The 13,517-nt window shown below is 39.8% G+C and overlaps 1 protein-coding gene across 9 annotated transcripts in view; it reads left to right on the top strand.

Annotated features, from left to right (window-relative positions):
• The window catches only part of GPC5 (glypican 5), a 1,588,740-nt gene that overhangs the window by 148,450 nt on the left and 1,426,773 nt on the right, over positions 1-13,517 (top strand). The window contains exon 1 of one of the 9 annotated variants that reach the window (XM_070799877.1): positions 10,252-12,366. The exons of the other annotated variants lie outside the window; for them this stretch is intronic. The gene's annotated coding sequence lies outside the window, so the exon portion shown is untranslated. Of the gene's footprint in view, positions 1-10,251; positions 12,367-13,517 lie in introns of those variants that run through there. 9 annotated transcript variants of the gene reach the window in all.

The following is a 13,517-nucleotide window of genomic DNA, read 5'->3' on the forward strand; positions in this document are numbered from 1 at the left end:
TTTAAGTTTAATTAGGTCCCATTTGTTTATTTTTGCTTTTATTTCCAATATTCTGGGAGGTGGGTCATAGAGGATCCTGCTGTGATGTATGTCAGAGAGTGTTTTGCCTATGTTCTCCTCTAGGAGTTTTATAGTTTCTGGTCTTATGTTGAGATCTTTAATCCATTTTGAGTTTATTTTTGTGTATGGTGTTAGAAAGTGTTGTAGTTTCATTCTTCTACAAGTGGTTGACCAGTTTTCCCAGCACCACTTGTTAAAGAAATTGTCTTTAATCCATTGTATATTCTTGCCTCCTTTGTCAAAGATAAGGTGTCCATATGTGCATGGATTTATCTCTGGGCTCCCTAACCCTAATTTCTTAGCAAAAGAGATGTAAAATTCTCACGTGAAAGAGGATGACTTAGACCACTTAGTAGAAATGCGTATTCCTGAGCCATTTTCCAGAGATCCAATTGAATAACTATAGGTATGTGCATGTTCAGGAAGCACATGGATGTTTCTGATGCAAATAAGCCTTAGAGGCTTCTTTAGAAACATGCTCAGGGCGGACTAATCCCAGGAGAGGCAAAATAATATATTTACCTGAAACGTGGTCATAAGTAAAAAGGAAAGCACATCCTAGATCCATATGACATTATATTTCGGTATTTGTTACAAACTTGTTGAGAGGGATTTAAGGGTTTGTTGTTTTTTTTTTTTTTTTAATTTTGAATACTAATCAGTCAACCAAAAAATTAACTGGGTATTCTTCAAAGTGAACAGTTTTGAGAGGTTATATGACAGAATTAATTGGAATATTTTTCTTCCAGTGTTTAGCTAGCAAAATAAATCTTGAAAGCATTTAGCATTAATTGGGAAATGAGAGGCAAATGTATTAATATTAGGGAACAGAATTTGGGTTAGTGTTTTCCTTCAGTGTATCCACTGGCTCCTCTCATCACTCTTTTATTTTAGATCCTGTGTTGGGACTTTTCTCAGAGTCAGTACTGTCTGTTAAGTATACTACTCCATCTTTAGAGACTTAAAAATCAGATTATCAGAATTAAAGTCATTTAAAGGAACCTTGGAAATTTCTTTTTGGGGGAAGAATGGATCAAGTTGGTATGTGTATGGGTATGTGTGTGTTGATGTGTTTTAAAAGCTAATGTTGTGATCTTTTGTTTAGATACCCTTTACCCTCAGTATATTTCTAATTCTTTCATGTAGCTAATTTAACATGGGATTATAGATGCCAACTAACTCCTCACTTCTCAGAGTGTGATCTATGATGAGCCCTATGACTGTGAATCTGGAGCTTTTTACAAACACAGAATCTCAGGCATCTTTCAGAACTTCTGAATCAGAATTCATATTTCAGCACATTTTCCCAAGGGATTCCTGTGTTCATTAAAGTTTAGAAGCTGAACAAACCTATGCAGTGCTTCGACAGATCAGTAGTCCCTTTTAATACAGGAGACAATCCTGGTAATGATTCCCAAGGTAACCTTTCCAAAGTGATTTCCAGAACTCTATTGAAATGATACTGAGTTATTCTTTTCTGTAGTATCTCATGTAATAATCTTGTGTTAAGAAACCTATGAAAATTGGGGGAAAATTATATTTTATGAGGAACAAAAACATACATCAGAATTTTAGAAATACTAGAAAAATCAAGATATGATTCTTAGTGGTGTGCAGGCAGGCTGTAGCAAAATATGTCTATATATAAAGTCCCAAGTCATATATCACATTGCTAGGAACAGAGTAGAGCTTTTATTGAACAATGGAATGTAGCTTTGATGTTTTGCAACAGTATAAAAAATGTTCTTTCTAAAAATTTTCTGAATATTTTGCCTTTAAAATTGTGCAGGTTTCTGTTGGTAAATTGATATAGTCACTATGGAGAACAGCATGGAGATTCCTTTAAAAACTAGGAATAAAGCTACCATATGACCCAGCAACCTACTACTGGGCATATTCCCTGAGAAAACCACAATTCAAAGAGATACATGTATTCCAATGTTTATTGCAGCAGTATTTACAATCACCAGGACATGGAAGCAACCTAGATGTCCACTGACAGGTGAATGGATAAAGAAGTTGTGGTACAAAATAATGGACTATTACTCAGCCATAAAAAAGGAATGCATTTAAGTCAGTTGAACTGAGGTGGATGAACCTACAGCCTGTTGTACAGAGTGAAGTAAGTCAGAAGGAGAAAAACAAATATCACGTATTAATTCATGTATGTAGAATCTAGAAACATAGTGCTGATGAACCTATTTGCAGGACAGAAATAGAGACACAGACGTAGAGAATGGAATTGTGGACACAGTAGGGGAAGGGGAGGGTGGGATGAACTGGCGAAAGTAGCATTGATGTATATACATTACCATATGCAAAATAGATAGCTCATGGAAAGTTTCTGTATAACACGAGTGGATCATCCTGCTGCTCTGTGATGACCTACAGGGGTAGGGTGGGGCGGGGGAGGGAGGTTCAAATGGAGGTGACATGTGTATCCATAGGGCTGGTTCACACTGTTGTACAGCAGAAACAAATACAACAGTGTAAAGCAGTTATCCTCCAATTAAAAATAAATTTTCAAAAATTGTTTAGGTATGTTAAAGATAAATATGAACCAGAAAGTTCACCAGGGCTTTTCTTAAAATCAATTTTACATAGAAAATCATGTGTGATATTTTATTTCTTCAAGGTAAGGTATGCCCATATACTTTTATAGCATAGAAAATACACATTGTAAGCAATGACAAATTAATATGAATGAAAACTGAGGCAGAATAGAAAGCTGAGCAACAGACCAAGAATAGATAAAAATTTAGGACTTAAAAAGTATCATTTCAAATAAGTGGGGAAAGATAGTTTGTTCAATAATATTAGGGCACCCGATAAACATTTATGAAGAATTCAGTTTTTTGCATCTCGTATTATTCCCTAAGATAGTTTCTATGAGGCAGGAGATAGATGGGCCCCAGTCTGAACAGCTGCAATTTGTCCTCTGTGGAAGATACTCCAAGATGAGGAGTGAGACAAGAGCTGAGCTCTGTCCAGATAAGCAATAAAAGAACCCGTATTCCTCATTCTTGAAATCAAGAAGACCTTTTTAACTACACTCATGCAGAAGAGTTCCTTGAAGGTCAAGAAGGAAGATGGTACCACCTCATAATAGGTGAGGTCAGCCTATCCATAGGACTATTCACTAGAGTCCAGCTTGGCTAAGAGATGTGCATGCCCTCACAAAAGGTTCCTGAAATATACCAAATACAGACTCGGAACCAGGCAAAGCAAGATCATTGGCCAAAGGAAACCTGGGAGAAATGCCCCATAAAAGCGATTCAAACTACCACGAGGGCATGACTTTCTGAGCCCACCTGTGTGTCTATCCACGTGTACTCTTTTTTCCTCTTAATAGTTTATTTTTCCATTGCTTTTCATCACTATGTGAAAATTCATTTCTACTCAGCTGACGGACCAGGCCCTTGTCAATGGTCACTGCTCCCAGGTGTTCTAGTGGTCATGTGCGTGCTAAGTCACTTCGGTTGTATCAGACTCTTTGTGAATGTCATGGACTGTAGCTCACCAGGCTCCTCTGTCTGTAGGCATTCTTCAGGCAAGAAGACTGGAGTGGGTTGCCATGCCCACCTCCAGGATATCTTCCTGACCCAGGGATCGAACAAACGTCACTTACATTTCCTGCATTGGCAGGTGGGTTCCTTACTGTTAGTGTCACCTGGGAAGCCCAGTGGTTAGGATTCAGTTTTCTTACTACTTCGGCCTGACTTCAGTCTCTGGGTGGAAACCAAATTCCTGCTTCAAGCTGCTGCAAGCCTGAGGCCACACGAGATCGTCTCAGTCAGTGTTTCTAAACATTGTTTTTATTAACCCCTGTAAAGAACCTTTTTAGATATATATGTTTTTCCAAATTCAGTCTCCTTCCTTGAAAATTTAATGACACGGATGTAGTCTTTTTATGTACTGCAGCCCTTTGGAGGGTCATGAATGACTTTAATATCTAACATTTTCTGTCCTTTTTCCCTCAACAAACAACTTTGCCTCATAGGGTGATATGGCCATGGTGAGAATGCATGTCCATGAATCTAGAAAAAGTAAAGTTTTAAATGTAACAAAATAATTAAAGAATAAAATAGCTTAATTAAATGTTTATAATTTCAGGGTTATTAACTCCCTTCAAAGGAAAATATTAAAAGACAAAGTGCACAAAAGCGGTATTGGTCTCTCTTGATACCAGTTGAAAAAGCTTCTGAACTATAAAAATCATCATAGCCAAACCTTTAAATTATATTTCTAGATCCATCTTGACAAAGAGGGCACCAGAAAGTTAACAGTCGTTTCTTCTTATTGAGGTTATTAGGTATGTGAAAATGTTCATGCACGTTTGGTACAGTGAACATTACTATCATAATCAGAAAATATTGAAAATGTATAGCTTTTTAGTGGAAAACCTGTGATTATGTTATTTAAACCACTCACCTACCTCATAAGGTCTTGCTTTAATTTCCACTTGATATTTGATTTTGATAATACACGGTTTAGAGTGATTACTTAAGCTCCAGCTTATAAAGTGAGGAAATGTTAGAGCTTACATTTGAACCCAGTAATCTCTGACTTTAAGACTGTTACTGAATAAATCAGGTCCTGCTGCTTGCTGCTTACAAAATCAGTTACATACTCAGAAACAGCAGAGGGGAAGGTGCCTTTAATCAGAACGCCAGCAGTCTGGGGAGATGGTGGATTTAGCGTCTCCCTAAAACCACTCTGAAGATTCTTCTTGGCCATGAAAGTTCTCAAGAGAAACAGGGAAATCATCTCAGTTAATCACTGAGATAGGAAGTCATAATCATCACCAGCCGCTGCTGTGAGCTGGCTTGTGTGCAGGCTTCTCCACTCCTTTAGATAAGATCTTGTTCACACTGATTGGTCACACAGCTTGTTCAGTAGATTACAGAAGGGGAAGCTGGGGAAGAGATCTGGTCATCTGTTAATTATTTACTCTTTGTTTCTACTTCTTTGATCTACGGAAAGAACCGACAAGTCAGGCAAGGTATGGTGTGATTAAAAGATGTGAAATGTGCGCTTGGGCTGAGATGAGCAGAGCATGGGGGTGGCTGGTTTAAAAGTTAGTTCCAATACAGCCTTGCTAAAGTGTCAGGAAAAGGGGTTTCCTGCCCAGGGCTGTTTCCTGTAAACAAGTACTTATAAAGAATTTGAAATTACTATATTATGTGATTTTTCTCCAAGTTATTTTTTAAGGCTTAGCCATGGTCTGTGATTTTTAAACTCATCAATCCCAGTTTTGAAATAGTTCCACTGTGGATGTGTCTTGATTGACCATTAATTTGGCACTCAAAATTCTGGTTTCCTCTGGAACTGACATTTAGAAAGAGTCAAATTTCTTAGCCACATAAAGTCTTAATTAGAAAAGTGTATAACTCTCTAATTAGTTTCTATTATACACAAAAGCTGCTGTGCTACTACTGCTAAGTCGCTTCAGTCGTGTTCGACTCTGTGCAACCCCATAGAGGGCAGCCCACTAGAATTTCCCGCCCCTGGGATTCTCCAGGCAAGAACACTGGAGTGGGTTGCCATTTCCTTCTCCAATACATGAAAGTGAAAAGTCAAAGTGAAGTCGCTCAGTTGTGCCAGACTCTTAGCGACCCCATGGACGGCAGCCTACCAGGCTCCTCTGTCCATGGATTTTCCAGGCAAGAGTACTGGAGTCGGGTGCCATTGCCTTCTCCGCATACATAAAGGCAGTAACCTATTAAAACATACATAAGTTGCTCAGCAGTTAACTTTAGTTTTCCTAATTGATTCCTCTTTATCTTGCTTCCCTTGTCTGATGTTTAGATTTGTATAAAATGTCCCCAGTTCTCATTGTACTTAGCTTTATTTTTAATACTTTAGTCTTTTGCACTACACACAAGCAAATGTTTTATAGAACACTGGGGGTCCTTCTTAGTAAGTCAGAGTTTATTTTATTAATATTATTCAGGGTCACTGTCAACTTTTAATTAATTATTAGCATACAAGTATAACTAACACCTTTTTTCTGTACTTGAATAGAAATATTCACCTTATCTGTTCTCATGGTATGCTAGCTCTTTTCATCCATTTGTCAATCTGGGCACCTGCATTCACTCCCAATTCTTTGTTTTATTACACTTATTTCCAAAAATCCAGAGTCATGAAAGGTATATTGGTGAAAATTAAGGCAACAGTCAACATAGTTTCATTTAGTTAGAATATTCTGGCAGGACTGAGAGAAGCTGAGAAACAATGGTCCCCACTATTTTTTGATTCCCCCATGAATCTTAATGTTCTGGGAAGAAAAATGGGTGTTGACAAACCAGGTTAACTTTAAAGACATGAGCCAAATTTTACCCAATTTAGGTTCAGTGATGCACAACTTGGTCCCTGGTTTGGAAGGCAGAGCTGTCAAGAGCTCATCTGAGAATAATGAGGTAGACTCGTGGGACAGGTTCTGGTGTGTTGGCTCACTTGGAAGTTGGTGGTGTACCACATCTGCCTGAATGTTGTTGTTGTTAAAAATTATTTATTTATTTTTTTGGCTTGGCGGGGTCTTCGTTGCTGCGTGCAGGCTTTTTCCAGTTGCAGCGTGCAGACTTCCCACTGTGGTGGCTTCTGTTGCAGAGCACAGGCTGTAGGCCCACGGGCTCAGTAGCTGTGGTGCATAGGCTTAGTTGCTCCATGGCATGTGGGGTCTTTCCGGGACAGGGTTCAAACCCTTTTCCCCTCAAACTGGCAGGTGGGCTCTTAACCACTGGACCACAGGGGAAGTCCCTGAATGTTGTTTAATCTAAAGTGTTTTATATTGCACATGTATATACGAGCAACATGCCACAATACAGATAATTTCTTATCTAGTTATTAGGACAATTCAGGGAAGATGACTATAGTTAAGAAAATGTTTTTAGGTTAATTTCTGATATCATGCATGTGTGCTAAAAAGTAATAAAGTGAATAAGAGCTATTTAGAATTTTAATTCAAAACCGTATTTGAGTCATCACCATATGAAATGCCTTTTAAGAGCTTAAAATGTAGCTGTGCTTTCAATCCTCTTTACTCTCATACTTGAATATGTAAAATTATATATTGATAATTCTTTCTAGTAGCAGTGTCAGACTAATTTCCTAATTACATATTCTACAGACATATTAAAATCAATTTATATCTGTGAACACTAGTTAAGATGTAAGTAAGACTTGGCTACAGATAATCTTCTGAATAGATAAATGTGGTGAGATGAAGTTAAAATGGTCCCTAATGACAAAGCAAGTGTTCCAATAAAAATAGCAACTTGTTTTTCCTCAAAAATCTTATCACTTATGTGTGTGTCTGTTTATATCCATATCTTTCTCTGCTTTGTCACTATATCCTGCCACGTGGTGTCATCTCTAGAAAACAGATAAAGGAAGGAAACTGATCAAAATTGTCTCAAAAATTTCAAGAAAAATGACACTATCTTCAAAGATAAATACTCTCCTCTTTTTTTAAGCTTAGAAATTTTAAATTGATAACCATAATCTAAGAAAAATAAATTTCAAAATTCTGTTTACATTTCAAATATAGTCAGAATCATTTTGTTTTCTGGGACTCATTTGACACTATGTAGCTCAAGAATGCAATAGGGGAAAAAGAGATATTTGGTTTCCAGTCTATTATGCACTGTGTACTTTAGATATGTCATTTAAACTGTCTGGGCTGTAGCTTCCAAGCTGTAAAATAAGATGGTATTTAACTTTAATATACTTTGTAATTTTAACAGGTAGAAGTAGCCAGTAGCAGCTACCTCAGGCAGTAGTAAGCGTCAGAATCAGGTGACATATTAACAGACAGAGAGAGGACATAGATGGTTTCCTGGAACTTGATACCATCAGGGTCAGCAATAGGGCCTATAACTCAAGTATTGATATTAAAAGTCTGTTCAACCAGGAAAAAATATGCTGTCAGAAGATAGTTTGTCTCTCAGAAATCATACCTAAAATATTAGAAAGCCATAGAGATGCATTAGTAAGAGGAAGGATGTCATATGGGCGTGCCTATCATGTATCAACCAGTGATGTTATTTTTCTTCTCAACTGCCCTGAGAATAAAAGGGTTTCCCCCCAACTTAAGTACATTATCTGAATCATGAAGGTTAAGAAACTGGCCTAATATCAAAATTAGGATAAATTAGGATCTGGACTCTGGCTGTCTTCTAATACACAGCTGGCTAGTTATGACAGTGACCACCAAATCTAGCTGGACCTTAGGTTTCCTGGGTGCAGTTTAAAAGTACAGATTGCTAGACATCATTCCAGACTACTGGAATCAAAACTCTGGGCACGAGGCCACGAATCTGTTTTGTTAGAGAGCTCTTGAAAGAACTTTGCTGACAGCTTGGTTTGAGAAAGATAGAGGTCTCAAGTCCATACAGAAGGGAAAGAGGACTGAGGAACAGAAGTAATATGTACTGCAAAATCTGACATATGTAATTATTGAAACAGTTTTCGACCACCACTTCTGAAGTTTTACTTCTATGACATACTAATTCTACCCATCTCAAACCCTATAATCCTTCTTTCTCCAACCATTTTACTACATAGAATTTGTTGGTAAGTATTTAAATACCAAAATTAAAAAAAATCTGTTTTATTATCTTCCTTTCTGGTAAGAAAGACTCAAATTATAGTATAATATAGTTACATTTCTAACTATACTCATTGAAATAAATGAAATATAAACCCTACATAAATCAGATTGTGTTTGTTCCAAGACTTTGAACATTATTGCTAATTGACACTTTGAAAAGTCTTGTCCATTTAAAGATAGGATACATTGAAAATGCATTTTTAGAAGAGCTGTTGCAACTGGAAAATAGGGATGTTGAAACTAACAAACCTTTACAAAGAAATACTTACCCTTTAGGTAGCATATATCTTTTTTCCTAAGAAGAAAACAGCATTTTATGTCCATGTTAAAATTATATCCATTGGCAGAAAAGTTCTATTGACCATCTATATGATGCTTAATGTAACAACCTACAGGCTTTTTATTACCCTCTATATGTTAATTATTAGTCATTCCTTTGAGTTCAGTTCAGTTCAGTTCAGTCGCTCCATCATGTCTGACTCTTTGTGACCCCATGAACCACAGCACGCCAGGCCTCCCTGTACATCTCCAACTCCCGGAGTTTACCCAAACTCATGTCCATTGAGCTGGTGATGCCATCCAAACATCTCATCCTCTGTCGTCCCCTTCTCCTCCTGCCCTCAATCTTTCCCAGCATTAGGGTCTTTTCAAATGAGTCAGTTCTTCTCATCAGGTGGCCAAAGTATTGGAGTTTCAGCTTCAACATCAGTCCTTCCAATGAACACCCAGGACTGATCTCCTTTAGGATGGACTGATTGGATCTCCTTGCAGTCCAAGGGACTCTTCAGAGTCTTCTCCAACACCACAGTTCAAAAGCATCAATTCTTCAGCACTCAGCTTTCTTTATAGTCCAACTCTCACATCCATACATGACTACTGGAAAAATCATAGCCTTGACTAGATGGACCTTTGTTGGCAAAGTAATGTCTCTGCTTTTTAATATGCTGTCTAAGTGGGTCATAACTTTCCTCCCAAGGAGTAAGCATCTTTTAATTTCATGGCTGCAGTCACCATCTGCAGTTATTTTGGAGCCCCCCAAAATAAAGTCTGACACTGTTTCCACTGTTTCTCCATCTATTTGTCATGAAGTGATGGGACCAGCCAGATGCCATGATCTTAGTTTTCTGAATGTTGAGCATTAAGCCAACTTTTTCACTCTTCTCTTTCACCTTCATCAGTAGGCTCTTTAGTTCTTCACTTTTTGCCATAAGGATGGTGTCATCTGCATATCTCAGGTTATTGATATTTCTCCTGGTGATCTTGATTCCAGCTTGTGCTTCTTCCAGCCCAGTGTTTCTCATGATGTACTCTGCATATAAGTTAAATAAGCAGGGTGACAATATACAGCCTTGATGTACTCCTTTTTCTGTTTGGAACCAGTCTGTTGTTCATGTCCAGTTCTAACTGTTGCTTCCTGACCTGCATATAGGTTTCTCAAGAGGCAGGTCAGGTGGTCTGCTATTCCCATCTCTTGAAGAATTTTCCACAGTTTATTGCGATCCACACAGGCAAAGGCTCTGGCATAGTCAGTAAAGCAGAAATAGATGTTTTTCTGGAACTCTCTTGTTTTTTCGATGATCCAGAGGATGTTGGCAATTTGATCTCTGGTTCCTCTGCCTTTTCTAAAACCAGCTTGAACATCTGGAATTTCACGGTTCACGTTCTGCTGGAGCCTGGCTTGAGAATTTTGAGCATTACTTTACTAGCATGTGAGATGAGTGCAATTGTGCAGTAGTTTGAACATTCTTTGGCATTGCCTTTCTTTTGGATTGGAATGAAAACTGACCTTTTCCAGTCCTGTGGCCACTGCTGTCATTCCTTTAGAAGATTTTTTTTCCCCCTAGTTTTGATGAAGTAGAAAATGTTTGAGCCAATTTTGGTGGCTACAAAATGAGAAAGCAGTGACTTTTTCCATTAGTAATATTTTGAGTAATGGGGCTATTTTCTTTAAGAGCATGCTTATACGTGTCTATTCATTTAAAAAACTTTTTTTGTTTTATATCCATTATGATTTTCCTACTTTCTAGTTGCCACATTACTTTCAGTGTCAAAACAGAATCCTAAGAGAATAAAAGGAATAACAAAACTGCAGCAATTAAGTAAGATTATTTAAATGGCAACAATCAAGTAATTTACAGTATAAAACCAATAATATAAAAATATCAATGATGAGCTAAGTAGGAATGCCCTGACTTTTGACAGTCAAAACTAATGTAGGCAAAGCCAGAGGCTAAGAATAAATAGGGAAAAGTGAAAGAACTGTAATGAATTAAAGCTATATTAAAATAAGCAAAGTGGGAAGGAAAATGCTCATGTATCAGTCAGGTTCCCAGCAGGTAACAACATGGAGAGTTGGGCTTTTTGAGTATACTTCTCAGTTCACAAAGGTGGCTGCTAATTAAAGGAACCACAGGGGTTGTGAAGGCGCTTGGGTTAGCAACATCTGAAAGACATCACGCCTATAGGTGTTAGTAGATCCTGCTGAGATGTAGAGTAGGCGAGGGGGCCCCTTCTGTCTGAAACTGTGGTCCTAAAGGTACATAGTCCAGTCAGAATAGCACAGAAGAGAAAGGAAGCAGAAATTTCCTGTCAGTGCATCTCACTGGACACACTCAACTGCAAGGCACCAACTAAGACAAAGTTCTAGATGGTTTGAATTTACGTGTAACTTTTTTTTTCAGTTTTGTTTTTATTTGCCTACCTTCAGCTCAGTTCAGATGTACTGCCTGAATAATCCAGACATATATTGTCCCCCACCACCACTCTTTGCCATGTGTGGGTGCTAAGTCCCTTCAGTCATGTCCAACTCTTTGTGACCCTATGGACTGTAGCCTGTCAGGCTCCTCTGCCCATGGGGATTCTTCAGGCAAGGATACTGGAGTGGGTTGTTGTGCCCTGCTCCAGGGGATCTTCCCAATCCAGGGATCAAACCCGTGTCTCTTAAGTCTCCAGAATTGGCAGGTGGGTTCTTTACCACTAGTGCCTCCTGGAAAGCCCCACTCTTTCCCACTGGTTTTTTAAATAAAATCTTTGCTTCTAAAACTGAAACACTAAAGCATTAAAATACAGAAAACTCTTTAGCCCACTTCACAAAAGCATTAACAGATGATGTATCCCTTTTGTAACTATTTAAAGACAAACTGAGTTAACACAGACACCAGTTGTACATAGACACAGAGATGCTTAACTGCAAGAACTCAAAAAACTCTATTCAGTGTTGTACTGACAAACCATTGAAGACACGAAGTCCCAAACATGGCTAAATATGGGTCTCAGGATGGGTCAGGATAGAGAGACCAGCTGCACCTCACAACGTGGCAACTTGGATTGGGTAGGGTGAAGGGATTTGGAGACACTGGTTTGTAATAGAGGCAGTATGCAGCCCTTAGCATGTGGCCTTTGCAGGGCACCATTATGTAGCAACTCATTACCAAGCAATGGTTACCAGGGTTAGAGTAGCCATTAGAGGTCCTGCTTAACCATTGGTGGGAGTCACAGTGGGCCCCACCCCGAAGCTAGCAGCTGTCATCAAGCCGCCGTTAGAGATCCTGTTTAGCCATTGGTTGGCGCTGCAGTTGGCCCCTCCCCCAAGCGTGCAACTGTCAGTGAGCAACCGTTAGCCGACCCATCTCACCCAACGGTCCCCAGAGTGGTGGTCAGTCATCGCTGGTGGCCATCAGGTGGAGAGTGAGGTAAGAAGTGGGTTCAGACATTTTTATGGGGCTCTCCAGCTCATCTGGCCTCCGACTGGCAGGTGAGCTGGGAGACGCAGGGAACAGGCTGTGGGCTGTGTCCTGCAGGGCTCCAGAGCCCTCACCAAGGCCATGCACTGGCGGGACCCAGCCCTTGAGGCGGTGGTGAACCTATTTCTCTTCTCCGCCTCTGCGACCTAAAGGCTGCAGCCGTCTGCAGTGGGACGGGGTCTGTGGGGGTCTGTCCCCACTTGGGTGTCCTGAGGAGCCTGAGAGCCAGCTGGTTCCTGGATGCCTGCCTCCCTCAGTGGTGACAGCCCGTCAGGGTCTGGGGATTTGGCTTTGAGGGAGCCACCAGCTCAAAGAAGCCACACCTCTTCCGAGTCAGAACTGGGACCTCAGAGGATGAGACTTGTGCCTTGGCACCTGGCCCTTTCTTGTCAGGACAGAGAATGACATTCTTTTGGTAGAGATTTATAGGAGATTCTTACCTGTCCTCAAGAACACAGGCTCTGACATCATGAAGTTTGCAAGACTCACCCCACCTCTCCCTCACCTTTCCTTTGTACAAAAGGGCTTTGTGAGAATGTTTGGGGAGTTGGAGGTTTTTAAGGCAGAAGCCACCCGTCTCCTTGCAGGGACCTATAGTAAACCTTTCTCTGCTCCACACTCTCATGTTTTGGTGTTATTTGGCCTCACTGAACATCAAAACTGACTTGAGTTTTTGGTAACAGTTTTATGTTAACTGTGATGCATGAAACTGACTCTTATGTGGTTAGTGTGTTACCGGGCCCAATGTCTTCCTGCTCACTGCATGACAGGTCAATAAACTGGGAGACGAGTTGTTGGAGCAAGGAATGATGACTTTAATTGGAAGGCTAGCAGATTGAGGAGATGGCAGACTAGCTTCTCTGAGAACCATCTCTTCTCTGTCAGGATTCAGGGTCCTTTTGTATTCAATTGGGAGGAGGAAGGGGCTTTCAGTGGTACCAACAAATGACAGAGCAGGACTGTTAACTGGTTGCTGATTGACAGTTGCTCATTTGGTGGGGAGGAGAAGCCCAATAGGGTGTGGGATCAACTGGCTGAGTAGGACTGTTATAGCTAGCGTCTATCTCAGTGGAGCCAGGGAGAAAAAGGCCCCTCATGCC

Source organism: Bos indicus, chromosome 12 (assembly GCF_029378745.1).
Source record: "Bos indicus isolate NIAB-ARS_2022 breed Sahiwal x Tharparkar chromosome 12, NIAB-ARS_B.indTharparkar_mat_pri_1.0, whole genome shotgun sequence".
In the NCBI taxonomy this organism is placed as follows: domain Eukaryota; kingdom Metazoa; phylum Chordata; class Mammalia; order Artiodactyla; family Bovidae; genus Bos; species Bos indicus.